Genomic DNA, 16152 nt, shown 5'->3' with positions numbered 1-16152 from the left:
CTATACTCTAGTTCCTAATCTTAATTAATCTCCAATTTAATACCTACGACCTTTTGAGCTTTATTTCTGTTAAATATCACTCTATTTAAAATCATCAACGCCTTTGTTCTATTGGAAAAATTTTAATCTCTTTCACACGTATAATACGGTCTCAAGATTTGAAAGATGCTTTCTTTTTTTTGTCTGAAAATAATCTTTAAAGCGATCTTTGATCGAATCTTTTGGGTTATCTAATCTTATATATGTAGATGATGTACATCAACACAGATTTTTTTAAAAGAAATAAACGCAATCAGAAATTCTGTATCTTAAATGTTGGCAATGCAAATATTTTAATTATAAAAAAAACTGTTCCTTACTGATTACTTAAGGTATACTTCACAAGTAATGGAGGTGAACGCTTGTTGAATACTAATTAATTATACAATATTAACACTCTAATAATACGATTAACTTTTTATTACAGTTTTTTCTCTTTAACATGGGGCCCAACAGATTTCCTTCAAGCTAAATGGAACGAAAAGCAAAAACCGCGTTTTACTTTACGACCGTATTCGCTGCCACATCTACATAGCGCATCTCGTTCTTGCATACCTGCCTTTGTATTGCTATCCCTCTCTCGCGTGCGTCGACCCTGACGTAGCATGATTGCTGGGATTAGGCCTATGGACACGAGAAGAGATAAAAATTGAAGTTTTTTTTTTCATCATATTTAACAAAAATAAAAAACTTTGTTGATGGTTGTAATTATTGTTATCTTTCATATGCAACAATTGCATATCACTGATATGAGGTCATTTGCTTTACTCGTATTCCATATTTATATATACAATTTGCGATTCATTTTTTTTATAAAAATATATCTGAAGTAGGTACTTAACACACTGAAGTTTTTTTTTATATTTAAAAGAACTTTAGCAAAGATTTAAAGAGTAAAATATCAGTTTAATGTTGTGTATAGTTTCTGGTTTAACTGTTTATGTACTATGGCCCTTACAATTCCCATGTAAATGTAAAATCATATCGAACTCCGGTCTAATCTTGACATCTTTCAACAAATAAAGGCATCAATTCAGACATCTTGGTCTCACCAGGTCTATTGATAACATCAAAGACCATTGACTTATTTCTCTGTCGTAAGAAAATTCGCTCGTCTACTTAGTCATAACGTGAGTGAAAGATATCGACTTTAGAGCTTGTTTTTATAGGGGATCAGGCTGCTAGAAGTAGGTTTCTGATTTTTTTATAAATTTAGTCATTATATTTTGCCTTAATCCGACATACCCAATCGCATTCCCGACGTAACTTCTCACTTCATAAACAATATGAGACTAACTAAATATGATGCGAGATACTTTCAGTTCAGTGAAGCGATCATTGTGTGTATTTTCCGCAGACGATCTTTCTCGATTAATTTTCCTTAACCTTTATCACTGTTGAATAAATTCTCAGCTGCGCCATTCGAATATTATGTAAAAATATATCTTTTTTTTTTAATTCCTTAAAGGTAACATAGATTTATTTTTAGAAATGTTAATTGTCCTCACATTAAGTGAATCCTCAGCAAACTTAATCATTGCATAAGGATCTTTGGAATACAATTTGCATGTTAATGACATGTAATTTTTTAAACTCAAAAGTAAAACTTTGTTGTTACGGAGTAATTCAATGAAACTAAAACCACACAGCAAACTAAACAAGCCGAAACCCAAGAAGGCAAAACCGGCATTTTATGGTCAACTATTTCTACACTATCTAGTAGTTGTGAGTACCAGGGTCGCATAGATCGACACGGGTGTCTCGGCGCGCATTGCCGGCGGTACCCACCGCGGCGCGCTCATGTGAATGACAGATACATTCTAACAGCGCCCGCTGTCTTTGTTCTAATAATACTATTAATAGTTTCTGAACACCGCTTATGAAGCAATTTATTACATTGCCTCACAATCCATTATGTTTGTACGATCGTTCACCGATAAGTTACATATTGAAACGCCGTTTGTTATTTCATTATGTGTTTGTTACTTCTGAAATATTGTTCGTAATAAATAAGCGATTTTATTCTATTAGGGTTGGACTTGGAGACATTTTATGGTAAAATTAAGAAGGAAATAATACTTCTTTGAAGTGGATGACGACCTCGTAAGAGAAGCGATTAAATGTATATTGGGAAGTCAGTCTTTGAATCGTAAGCTTGCACAATATGATGATAATGCAAGTGTGATTACTTAACTTTTTTTTATGAAATAACGCAGCAAACAAGTTAGCGTTAAAATGGTGTAAGCGAAGACCCGAAACGAGCGAAGGAAACGTCAAATTTCGAAACTCAGCGATTTCAGTCAGCGACTTACGCAATGCAATGTCTTAAAGGTTCGTACACAGGCGTGTGTCGCCGACATTTTTTTCTTTAGTCGCTCGCAACCTTTTCGTCAAGATCATCGCGTCGTTAGAACAGTTGCTGTGATTTTCAAGATGGGGGAGCAAATCTATACAGTTGATATGTTGATTATCATGATGCGTCAATTCTACGCTGTGATTACGGGGCGCGCAACGCGATACTCTTTTTTTTCACTCTCGTAACGCAAGAAAACAACACTAGTTTAGAAGATTTACGTTGCCTTGTCTAAGAAGGGGCTAACAAGCACATGAGTTACCAAACCATTTCAAATATAGCAGGGTTAAGTGCAAAAATAAGGAGATAATGTAAAAGGGAAACATTTTAGAATCGGGACTAAGGCATTGACTGCTCATTCATGAAATGCCAGTTGAAAATACGTCATACTCACGTCCGTCTCCTGTGATAATATATCGTTCATCTGAAGTGCCTATGTGTTTTGCCACTATTGAAAATGTCGGAAAATCTTTTTTTCTAATGTACAATTAAACCTTTATATAATCTCTATTTATGGATATGATCTCTATATATGGATAGGTCATTGCTTGGAAATGTCAGCTTCTGCTTCGTTCCGACTTGAACGCGTCTGTTTATATTCTTAACAGTTAATTCCATCTTACTTCTAAATGCGGATCTTGACGAAATTTGGCACAAATTTAGAACATAGTCTGGAAAAACGCATAGGCAACTTATTAATATTTTTTTTAATTCCGCGCGAACGGAGTTGCGGGTGACATCTACTAGAGGTATATTTATATATAGTCTTGTTTCTAAAATTCTGGCGAATACGAGTTCGATTCCCAACTTTCGGTATTGGGTAACTGCAACCTTCAGCGCCAAAATGTCGAAAATCAAATTGGTACAAAATACCACTATTTATAGCCTGTCCATGTGTAGAAGTCAGTGCACAACAAGATATTACGAGTATAATAGCATAATCAACATCCCTTAACAGAGAGATTGGACTGACGGTTTTCACGTATGTACAAGTCTCGCGGATGAAAAAAATATCGCTTTTTTCCCTTAGTTGTGCTAAATTGTAAGCAATTATGATTTTTATTGTATATTTTTATATTTAATAAAAGATTTTAAACATTTTTTACAATTTACAAATAGAAAAAAAATTTACACATTTTAGAGACCGCTTTAAGCCTACGTGGCGTCCATTAATAATCTTTTTCTAAGCGTTTAAAAGAGTTTTTTGATTAAGTAAGGAGCTCACAACTCGTCGGATCGGGATCATTATTCCTTACCAAGTCCCCGCTGGCCTCGTGTTACGCAATTATAGCCTTTTTTTATTATTTTCATTCATTCCGATGTTACGGCGCATTTTAATCGCCTCCCGACTCGTTCGTTCGTTTTGTTCGGGACCCGTCAACCGAGACCCGCTTGTGCAATGTTCCGGTTTTGTCTGCTGTTCCCTTCGCACTTCGATATGGTGTATATTGCTATCTCGCTCCCACCGCAGCATGATTCCTTTGTACTTTGGCGGGAGATTAGGGGAACTTGGCACGCTCCTGAGAAAACGGCAGATGTTTGTGTATTTTCGGCTTTGGCCAGTGCGTTGCCGTTACCTTCAGTTATCATCTGATTAAGCTGACTATTCAAAAGTAATCGTTTGTACCGATTTATTTGTTACGTATCAAACGCCGTACCTTTTATGACGATTTTTGGTATAAAAAGAAATATTTAACGAACATTTCAACTTCAAAATCTGTTAAAATTTGAATAACGCATGAAATTATTTTACAGAACTTCAACAAATTTCAAATATCAAAATGATTTTCACTATCAATGTCGCAATTGTTATTAGTCAAAATTATATTACCCCTTCAAAGACAAGTTGAAAAGTAATAAATAAAAAGTTAATCGTTTCATTACATATTAAATAATATTAAGTAAATAACCCGACGTCAATAAATTAACGCCTCCCATCGAGAATAACATTACGACGCCCACCCACGCGGGATCCCCTCTCTGTACAATTCCATGGCATTCTCACAATTCAAATTCATAAAATGACCAATGTTTACTAAGGTCCGTACATAATTAGAAACAAACAAAAAAAATATTAAAAGATTTACAATAACGAAAGTCTTTATTGTGTTAACACTATTTTAATTTTAATTTATTTAAAAAAGGAATAAATTAAATATATACGATAACCCAAGAAAAGAAAACACATCGCCAGTTGTAAAGCATCAAGTGACAACGACGTCCCGTAGATGTCTCTACTGTTAAACTCCTAGCTTGTTATGCGCGCCTGGTACTTGTCACCAGTTTCGATTGAGCATTTGTCGCCCTTTAATTAACGGAGCCCATACATGGTGGGAGTTGAAAGGAGGAGGGGGATGGGGGGAGGTCAATCGAAGTATTTTTTATCCACTTCACGAATAAAATTAAAGAATTAAACGAAGTATTCATTCATAACAATTTGATATTTTCAAAAAAAAATAACTTATGGTAATTTTTGTTTATTATACAAAATAAGCACAAATAAACCATACTATTTTAGCGCCTTAACAAATTTTTAGTTTAACTATCGTAATATGTTAACAAGAAGAGACAAGAAAGGAATAGAGTCTCCTAAACATTACAACTTGAACCAGACGGAGACAAAACTTTAACGAGAATAAGTTTTCTAAGTGTGAAAACAGAGTTTTCATTGTTCTGCAAACTTCAAGTTTCTTAAGTTGACGCGTCGCAAAATTTACTGCAACAAAGTTTACTGCCACTTACTGTAATTCGCATTCAGTAGGCAACCGGGTGCTAATTATATTGACCATAACACAAACTTATGTAAGTAGACATAAAATATTAGATAACTTGGTTATCGGTATACAGAATAAGTTATAGCAGAATGTTCAATAAGACCTCGAGTGAAACAACTTAATAATAACTTAATACTTCAATATAAATACAATTTTTCAATAATATTGTATGTAAAATAAGTATCTACAATGTTATTTTATAATCTAATAATAGCATTAGTAAAAGATTTGATTGTTTGCACTGTAAAGGCTCCGAAACTACTGAATCGATTTGAAAAATTCTTTCACTATTGGAAAGCTATATTATCCCCTGGTGACATAGACTATATATTTTTTTTAATTCCGCGCGGACGAAGTACCGGGAAACAGCTATTTAGCAAAATTCTTGTTACAAACACGCTCGACCTCCAAAGTAGGACATACGAGTGAAGTATGAAACTTGCATTTGATTTGTTTCCTGTTATATCACGTACCAGATTATAATTTTTCAACAATATTTAACTCTTTTTTCTTTTCTGTGAAATTCCATACTAAAATCAAATTATCCTATTAGTAAAAACGTTGTAAAAATGGGTGCGTCCGGTCCTCGAATACGGCGCGAGCGACTTGGTTGCGCGTATTTTTAACATTGTGATATCGTTTAAACTACTAGTTACAATTTTTGAGTGTTCAGGGCAATTTTAATCTACGCTAAATGCTCCTGATTACTAACTTATTTATTTGGATGAGGATTATTGTTGTGAAAAAAAAAAACATCTCAAGTAACGAATGATTTTTACTTGCTTTGTTTAATGGAGAAATTTTTTCTTTATTGCAAGAATTTAAAAATTCTATCCATGCCCGGAGGAATAAAGATATGTATGTGCTATGTAGGATTTCTATTTTGATCGATTTTCCGGTTTTTTTAATTGTCCTTTTTTTAGGGCGCTGAGATTTATTTGTGTTTTTAGATGTGGTTCATGGCGAATACTTATAATAAAAAAAAGAAACTATATTTTATTTCGGTTAACGCAAAAATGTGACAACAAAAATGAGCAATATCTTAAATTACACACATTAGTAGGATGTAGATAGATAATAATTTAAAAATCTTAAGTAGGTACCATAGACGCAATAAAACTGTGTAGGTACTTATGAAGAAATTTATTTCGGTATTCGGTAGCGTGAACTGCAATAAAACAACGTCGAAGTGATCATCTGTGGAAATTATTTTCATAACATTACGAAGTGCCTCGAGTACCTACTTATAGCATCAAATAACAACGAAACAGTTTCTCAGAAATAAGGGCCGTTTCTCACAGTCACAACAAACATCGTACAAACGACGACGGCCAGATGAAATCGACGGCAATTGACGTCTCGCGAGCCATTTAGTTCACTCGACCACTTCTGTATTAGTAAAGTCGGATATACAATCAAAATTACTATCTAAGCCTAGGTGTTAAGATACAAAATCTAATGTTTATAAATACTTGCGTCATTACGCGCCGTGAAGGTAATTCGAAGCCGTTTGGTTAAGAACAAACATATGATTTATGTCAGCGCGCGTGTGTGTTGAAGACAAAGTTGTGTTGTGTGGGTGCGTTCAATATTATGAGGCATGCGCAGTGACGGGCAACGCCATCTGTTGAGGCCACGTGGTGGAGCGGTAGACGCGCATGAGCGGACTCATCGATCCTGTCGCCCGGATAACGAATGCATGTAAACGACACCTCGCTTCGTTCATAAATACCTTCCGGACCGGTCCTAACCTTTTCCGTAGGTATCGAATTATTTTATAATTCACGCAGGTGCGGCCCCATTTATATCAGATCTCGAATTCTATTTTTACTACCTGTTTTTATTTCATATTGTTTATTCACAATTTAAACATTAGTTGGTTAATTAGACAATTTGTAGACATTCCAATCAATCTTTTAATACTGGTACGGCTACTAGAAAAAAAATTCCAGCCATAAATAACAGAAGGCCTAAACGGTATTCCTTATTATTCAACATTACATGTCGGTACATTATCCTTAAATTGTAAGTTTGATGTCAAAATGTTAATAGGTATATCTTTAAGAAAAAACATTAGCGATAAATACGCATAGCTACATATTTCTTGATCGTGTTTGCCAGTCATTCATGATATCTTAATGTGGGTTTCCACCCCCAAAAGATTCGTAAGAAAACTTATATTTTTTTATCATTGAAATTCAGAGACAATAAAAATGATCAACATGCTCTTATACATTTGCTTCGGCAGTGGAAATTCACGTTTCGATAAAACTTGGAACAAAATGGTATCTTACTTCAAAATCAATAGAAGCAGCAGAACTACCAAGATATGAAATTGGGATCAATAAAATAATGAATATAACAAACAATTTGGCAAAAAAACCAGTATACTATTAAAAATACTACAAAAAAAACCCGTGATGAAAAATTACTGAATTCCTATAAAACGGAACCAATGAAATTGAAACCTAAACGACGTATTATTAACAATGAGAGAAACCTAATGATACAGAGGAACGTATAAGTAAATTATTATATACAGTGGGATAACAATGTTACAACACGCGTCTAAACACACGTCTTCGGCCGTCCTAGTCTACGCGGTTATAAGTTGAAATATGGTCTGCTACCAGAGAATATACTGTGCATTTGCGTGGAATTAGAAACTTAATTTGGACAAGTCTCCGTAGGACCTCCAAACACTAAGTAACTTAAATTTTCGAAACTATTATTGTATACTTCCAGTAACGCTTAGCGCGTGCTCCGTACACACAACTTTGATTTAAGTGGGCGGGAGCACCCCAGTACCAGCTTCTTCCATTTGACCGCATACAACGGAGAGCGAATCGGGTCGTCAACGACCGAGCTCTTACTGATCGGTTAAACACTGGCGTTGCGGAGGGACGTTAGTTCCCTCTAAATTGCAGAGCATCTACCACGGGGTGTGCTCTGGAAAATTATTTGAAACAATTCCTGCCGCCGAGTTCCGTCATCGGGCGACACGACATACTGTCAGGTTCCATCCACATCCTCTCGATGGCTGGTAATCTATAACCGTGCGGTTTTCGCGAAATTTGTGGTATTTCCAAACCTCTACGACTTAGGTTCCTTCAAGAAGCAAGCGTATCACCATCTCAAAGGCTTGCAACGCATCTGCGGTTCCTCTGGTATTGCAGATGTCCATGTGCGTCGAAAAACACATCGATGTTCCCACTGCACGTTTGCCCACTTCTCTTATGTAAAAAAATAATCAATCAATATCCGGAGATTTTTGTCGCTAAGCAACTTACGCGATACAATGTCAGAGATTCGTACACAGACGTGCGTCGCCGACAATTTGTTCTATCGTCGCCAAAGCCATGCTCGCTTCCTGATTGTCAATATCACCATGAGAAAAGCCAAAAAATATAACTTATATGATACGTAACACTCGATGCCCCACACACTTCGATGCCCCGTTCACCGCTTGCAAGTGGTCTGGTGTCAGGCGAATGGCCGGCGGCCCTGATGATGCATTACTGTACCGCAAACCATTAGCATTATAATAGTTTTATAACGTTGTTTATGTCCTAACCGACGAACCATCAAACTACACACTTATGTATCATAACATCAGAATAAGTCGGCTTATTAACATACAAACTGTTGAAAATCCAGTAAAAACTGGAAAATATAAGCTTCACAAACTGTGATCTGCAATTAGAAAACATGAGAATAAAATATTTTATGTGTTTCGTGTGTAGACTGAAAAATGACCAATAATTATCTAATCCCTGTAAGGCTTTTCAAGTTTTTCTACTATTATTTTTCACCTAAGTTCTGCACTACTTCGGTACTAATCATAAAAAGGAAATATTTAACAAACGATTTCTAAGTTAGTTTTAAAAAAAAACATACAATCTCTTCGTTTTCTCCGAAAAATTTATATCTCACGGTTAGGAATGTCGCAAACATTCTAACTTGAATAAGTTGTAATTTTTTTTTTAAATTTACAGTAATGTAATGTTACAACTGAACGCGTACCTAATATTTTCCAAATTTGATTTCCATCACCATTCGGGTTTACTGTACCGGAATAAAGTAGGACCACACAGAAAGCAGACTTGAATTTTAGCGTTTCGACGACCCATTACCGATCCTTATCCGAGGATAAGTTGGTGGGCTATTAATAGAAATTTGTAGTTTTCCTAAATATGAAGGAGATCAACGCATTATTTCTTTATTTGTTGTGGATACTACGAGTATATAGTCACGAAACTTCAGGTGAATCGCTTTGCTTGTTTGTTTACTTCTTCCATAAAATATCTTTTAGTTAGGCTTTTATCGCAAAAATGTCAGTCATCTTTTTACTTTCATATATTTTACGATTGGATGGAAACCAATGGACTGCATCGAATTTAACGACTCAAGTTAAAGTGGGAAAGAGCTGACATCATACAAGAAAACGATATGTTAAAACAGGACAGACTCAACATATATTCTGCCAAGAATGCATTAGCGCATTTAATTCAGAATTTATCTCTATTTGTTCCTAGAACAATTTATTGCTTGAAATACGTGTGTAAATACTTTTATTAAATTCTTGTGAATGTATTAAGATTAATTTTAATTTATCCAAATGATCGGTGTTTGCGCACGCTTGGTTTTTTCATAACTATCGTTCTATTCTCTGAAGGATATTTTTTGTTTAATTTGCAGTGATTTTATTAATTTATGAAAATAACAGTGGTAGACGCCAGCAACAACATCAGTTGCACGAATGGGCAGGCTCGCCCGATACCACGACCACACGAAGACAGGCGTCTAGTGGAAGCAATTCCGCGGTTCATCTAATGAGTGTGCGTGCCGAAAGCCTTATTTTGGTCTTCTTTCCCTTTGGAAGGGGAAGTAGATTTGACGGTGAAAGGGACACATAAGAAATCTTTCTCCTCCGATTAGAGAGTAATTAGAGGTAGGCAACGGATCTACAATTGCGGTTGTCTATGGACAGCGGTTGCTTCGTTATTTTGTATTAAAGGTAGGCAACGGAGTTCAGGTGGCCGATTACTCACTAAGCTTGTGATTCAATCACATAGTCAAATCGATAATAGAAGCGTGGGTACCTACTAGTCATTTAAATTTACGACAGGATCCGTCGTGTATAAGTGACGGGGATAGCGTTGCCAGGCGTCGGGATAAAGCCGGACATAGGTAGGCTTTTTGATTGCGTGTCCGGCCAAAATAAACGGTTTTCCGGCTTTTGTTAGGCTTTCTACATTTCCCAAACGAGAGTGTACCTACTAATACTGAGACAAATTCCTAAATAATACAGGATGTCCGACCTTTCTACCCAAATGTCCGGCCAAACTGGCTGGTCTGTCCGGCTAGTAGGTTTGGCGACCTGGCAACTCAAGACGGGGATAAGTTTAAATGTACAGATCGTTTCTAATGTAACAGCATTACATATTCCAGCATATATAAAAAACGGTCCTGTGCAAATGATAAAAGCAATCGGAGTTTGTCAATCGGAAATTGATGCGAAATATAACGAAATAAGATATATTTTAAAATATTATATTTCAATGATCTATGGTGTGTTATTTATGCCTCGTTTACCGTTTGCAAGTGACTGGTTACTTTTTCTCCAGTGTCAGTCGAATCAGAGAATCATTTCAAGACAAAAGCATAGCGGACAACACTAAATTAAAACAGGATAAAAACTAGACGGAAAATGTAGGCTACCATTGTCAAAACTTCGATTCGATTAATAAAAGACCGCAAACAGCAGAATTTAAAACGAACATATCTTTGTTATCTCCAAAGATTGGACTAGTACTGCCCTCTGTTGGTAGATTTTCGACAGTTTAAAACTTTGAACCACATTTTACTTGTGTTTTCTGCTTACCCCCTAATGCTATATGTTCAAAGTTAGTTCTATTGTAGTAAAAATAACCAGTAGATAAACCTAGATAAACCATTCATTATTCTTGAATCTTAGTTTCTAATGCTAAGGAAATAATTTTTATGTAACATTTGTTTTAATAAAAAGCATTATTCCAAAACATTTAAAATATCGTTACATTAATTAATAACTAAGTAAATTAATTTATTAACTGAAAATCTAAAAACAAACGTGAACATATAAAAAAGAGACTACGAATAGAAAAAAGTTTTACGTCCACAAAACCCCACAAACAATTTCAACCATGTCAGGCATGCCAGACAAGTCCGTCAGATAGGCAAAAGTACGTGAAGGTACCAGGATAGCAGAAGTTGCTTGGAGGTGTGGCGGCAAGCAACGGGCAGGCACGCCTACGCGCACGCCCCTTCCACGCGGCCCGCGGGTTGGACTCCCGCTACACCCGGGCCCCTTACACCAAGCTAACTTTATTGATCCAATTGGTTCTTATAATATTTAAGTTAAGAAGTACGCTTTTAAAAAAATTAAATGATTTTTATGCCCTTTTACTGATACAGTTTGCAAAGTTTGTCAGTTTTAAGTCATTTGACCTTTTGCTGATTGGTGATAGTCATTGATTGAATATAAAGATTATAAAGTTCAACAAAAAATCTTGTACCTACTGTATTCGGTTTGCGCTGGTAAATGAATTCCAAACATATTTGCGGAGTTTCTTTAGAAAGAATAACAGAATCCATATAAATTACAGACACAGTTCTTAGATCAAATAATTGAAAATAACTTAGTTCTATAGGTAGGACTTAATAATAAAAAAAAATGAAGTTACCCGTACTAATCTAAAACAACTTTACCTTTCCAGCGCTTTTTGCGTACCACGTATATGAAGGAAAACCGACTTATTTTGTTGTTTTCCTCGCACAAGTTAGTAAGTAGGTACTTTGAAAACTCTTACCGGATGAGCATGAGGCTTGTGTGGGACGGACAGTCGGACACATTCGCTGTACCGTTGGCTTGATTTTTTGAAATCAACGTACAGTGTGTGTTACTAACGTTTTAAAAAATAACTTCCTGATTAAGAGCGGTTCAATACAGGTGCATCATCAGGATATAAATGCTCGCGCCTATTGACTCAATTAACATCGAACAGAGTGGCAGTATGACCTGCAAGCGGTGAACGGGGCATCGAGGTGATTTACATCTTTCATTATTATTTATTTAGGTATATCATTACATATTGATGATCCCTACGTAAACTTTATTACGTGCAATAGACAAATTCTACAGAGCACATTGAACATTCAAACATGTAAGCTAATTGCTAACTTTCACTAATACCTACGTAAGTTATATTCCATGGTTAAGTTAATATTTAGCGTTATGCAATATATTTACAATAGAAATATATTTAGCCAAAAGGACCCTTTTTATTTAAAACCGAAAATGAAAATCAACACAAAAATGGAGGGACTATTGGCGCAGTCAACAGTCGTCTTTAGCGCCATCTCTTGTTTGTTATAAAAACGTAACTAAAAATTTGTACTTTTTGTTAATTAAAAAACAAAAAACGATTTTAAAACAAAACTTTACTTGTGATTTTTATTAAAACTTTTTCAATACCTCGTAGAAAAACTCTAGTTATGGGCGATGGTCATCGAAGGATTTCCTTTAATTGGACAAAAAAAATATTTAGAATAACGTTTAAAAAACTGTTCACTAACGTATATTATTTTGAATAAGGAGAAAAAATAACATATTACATCAACCTTTACCGACAAAATCGCGGAACCTTTCGAGTTCAATAAAAGTGTACAAAAATACTTTTAATCTTTTCTTATTTATAATTATTTTTATTTAAATCATATTATAAATAAACTTTCCTTTATGATGAAATGAAAAAATAAAAAATAAAACTGCCAGAACAAAGTTAAGGTTAAAATTAACCATGAATCAATTCTAAAAGGTCACAAAACCAGTTTCACCGCCATTTTTTATTTGCGTCAAGGGACCCATTTGATGAGACAAAAGGTAAGAACAAAAGGGCACTCGTAGGCACTTCTTAGCACTCACGAGAGGTCTGTATGGAATTGGGAGGGCCAAGGCGAAGGGCTCGGAGGGGCGTGGCGAGGGCGGCGCGGGGCGGAGCATCCGCCTTGGGGAGGGGCGCTGCGCCTGCGCTAACGCCCCTGCATCACTACAGAGCTAACTTAGGAACTGTGATTTAAGATTTCGCCATTACATTTACCTTAAAAGCTAAATTATATATGAAAATATCAGTAAAATATGTTTTATAGTTCTTAGTGATTTTAACACACGTAATTGCATATTCAAGATTTATTTAAGGTTTATTATTGTGTGGTTAATCATTTTTACTTTACCTTTGTGCCAACCGTAATCTACAACTTCTATGGCAAAAAAAATTCTACAGGATGTTTAAAAGCTTTTATTAAAAGATATAGAAGGGAAAGTATAAGACAAGTGTGAATGTTTAAATAGAAAGGGAAAGTCGATTTCAGGAAAATGTTTAATTTTTCATAAAATGATCTTAGTTGCAAAACCGTTCGTGTTTTTTAGTTGCATAGATCTATAAGTACGATAAGCAATTTCTTTTTGTAATTTCTTTATATTCCCTGAGTAGTTACTAGACTGAGAGTAATTCAGACAGATGCGTACCACGAGGGATTAAAAATATCTACTGTAAAAAAACTCATTCTTGCTACTGTACCGGTAGGTATCGCCATCATCTCACCAGTTCATTATTTTCACATCCGCAGCCGTTCAGTGTGTATCAGACCTTAGTCACAGGATAAACATTATCTTATCAGAAAACAGTTAGACAATGCTTAGTTTAACCAGTGCTTTAACCCTTTGACCGCCGATGATTGATTTACGCCGTTTTACCCTTAAATAATCACAAAAACTGCTTCCAGTCTATGTAGGTACCTACATTATTAATTACTAGCTGTCGCCCGCGACTCCGTCCGCGTGGAATAAAAAAAACTTAATAAGTAGCCTATGTGTACTTCCAGATCCGTTCAGCCGTAGGAACCAGAGATACCTTCAAACAAACATCCATTCATCTAATCTGGTCCGATCAAGTACAGGCTATATTGGGACCCAATATTACAAATGCTCTAAGAGAAGCCGAAGACGGGAAAGCGTGGAGACAGCTGGTCGACGCATCTGTAAAGACATATCAAGACGACCACGACCTTCAGGAATGAAGTATACGAAGAAGAAGAGTCACCAACTTGTTCTATTGATACATTGCAATAACAGACCCCGAGAGTTAGTGCGAGACGTGACGTAACCGCGAAGATCTCAAAAAAACACTCGCCCTGAAGATGGACCCCGACGGATCCAAAACTGTTCGGTGCCGTCACCGGACAATCATACGAGAGTTAAGGTCTTAACTAATTTATTATAATGTCGCACGAAAGATTAAGCAGTGAGCGCCGTGTTAATCGGATCTTTACCTTCTACTAAATTTAGATTCTAGCCATCTCAAAACACAAAATAGGATCGGTTTAAGTAGTATTTTCATTATCTTGACGGATGGGAATTTCAGACAAGTCCCTACGTAGAACACAGTATTAAGTTTACCGAGGCGTAAAGAAATGTGGGAAGGGCATTGCGCGGCGCCCAGATGACCTTGAGACGCCAAGCCATTTGAAAAGACATACATATACCCCGTTAACAGACATATATAATTTGGGGAAACTAACGTATATGTTATCGGATTTTTAGGTAGTTAATATTAAAAGATAGTTACGGACGCGAATAGTATAGAGTATAGTTCTTCGTATAGAGACGAAAAAAATGTACCACTACTACATTTGGTATAAAAGTCATTACAACTTTTTTGACCTGCAGGTGTAAAGTTAAAACTATTATTTTTTTTTAGTATAAATGGAATATCTTAGTTTCTAGCCAGTTATTGGGAATTTCAATAGAACAGAACTTTTTCTGTTTCATACTTTTGCCGTTTTACTCGTAATTTCAACTGCGTAGAGGTCTATGAATTTTTTAAACCATTATTTAAACTGTCTAGTCAGCTCGCACCTGGCGTCGTGGAAATTTCACAAGTGTTTGGCCATTACCAAACACTTGTGAAATTTCCTTATAAAATATGGGGATGCACTCCGGCACGCACACACGGATTTTCTTCCACTTCACGCCTGTCACTTAAAGGTAACTTGACTAAAATTTATGATCTGCGGATCAGCTCACGGTCCGCATGTGTGAAGCAGATCAGTGAACCGGATCGCAGCTTAGCTCAATTTGTAATTGCAAGTTATGATTTGCGTTTCGGGCTGCGAGCTGCAAGTCACCGGGCAGTATTAGATGAAATGCTCACACGTCTACTTCTGTGTGGTTCGGGTTTTGCACCGGACGACCGGGATAATACGATATGTATGTTTATAAAATGTTATAAGTTAATTCATATAACAATCTTTTTTTTCAAGAGTTCAGTATTCAAAAGATATGATTAAAAGACCCAAAAGCTCATTAAGAGGTCAAAATCCTAACTCAGATTTCCATATTGATTGGGGTACCTATTCTACAATAGTTAACCTTTTTACTTGCCTATTCTATAGTGTAGTGAGTTAGATTATTTAAACTCTGTAAAAAAAATATTTTTAAATTCTCCGCCAAATAGACTATTGGACGTGATAAATAAAAAACACAGGAAACTGCTTCATTTTTCAAATTAATATTATTATACAATATTATGTAGATTTTGAGAAAATATATTTAATAGTTATGGAGCTTAAAAAAGTGGAAATAATATATGCAGGATGGCCGGCCGGGAGGCGACTGTATGGCGCCAGATCTGTCGTTTAGGCCTAAATATGCGTTACCGATTCCTGTGCGCCTGGTACTTTGCTCCCGGATTCAAACTCTTTTTTTTGTTTTCGTTTTTCACTTTGTAAATAAAAAGTATACAAAAAACTGTTTTTGTTATATTTGTAGAAAATTAGAAGTTTAAAAAAATACAGGGAGGAAAAAAATTTAATGTTGGCAAAGGTACAGTTTACGAAAAATCATCAGTTTTTCTGTTATTTAAGCACCGTCGGCAAATATTTTTA

The sequence above is a fragment of the Papilio machaon genome, chromosome 4, assembly GCF_912999745.1.
Source record: "Papilio machaon chromosome 4, ilPapMach1.1, whole genome shotgun sequence".
In the NCBI taxonomy this organism is placed as follows: Eukaryota; Metazoa; Arthropoda; class Insecta; order Lepidoptera; family Papilionidae; genus Papilio; species Papilio machaon.
This window is presented reverse-complemented; position numbering follows the sequence as displayed.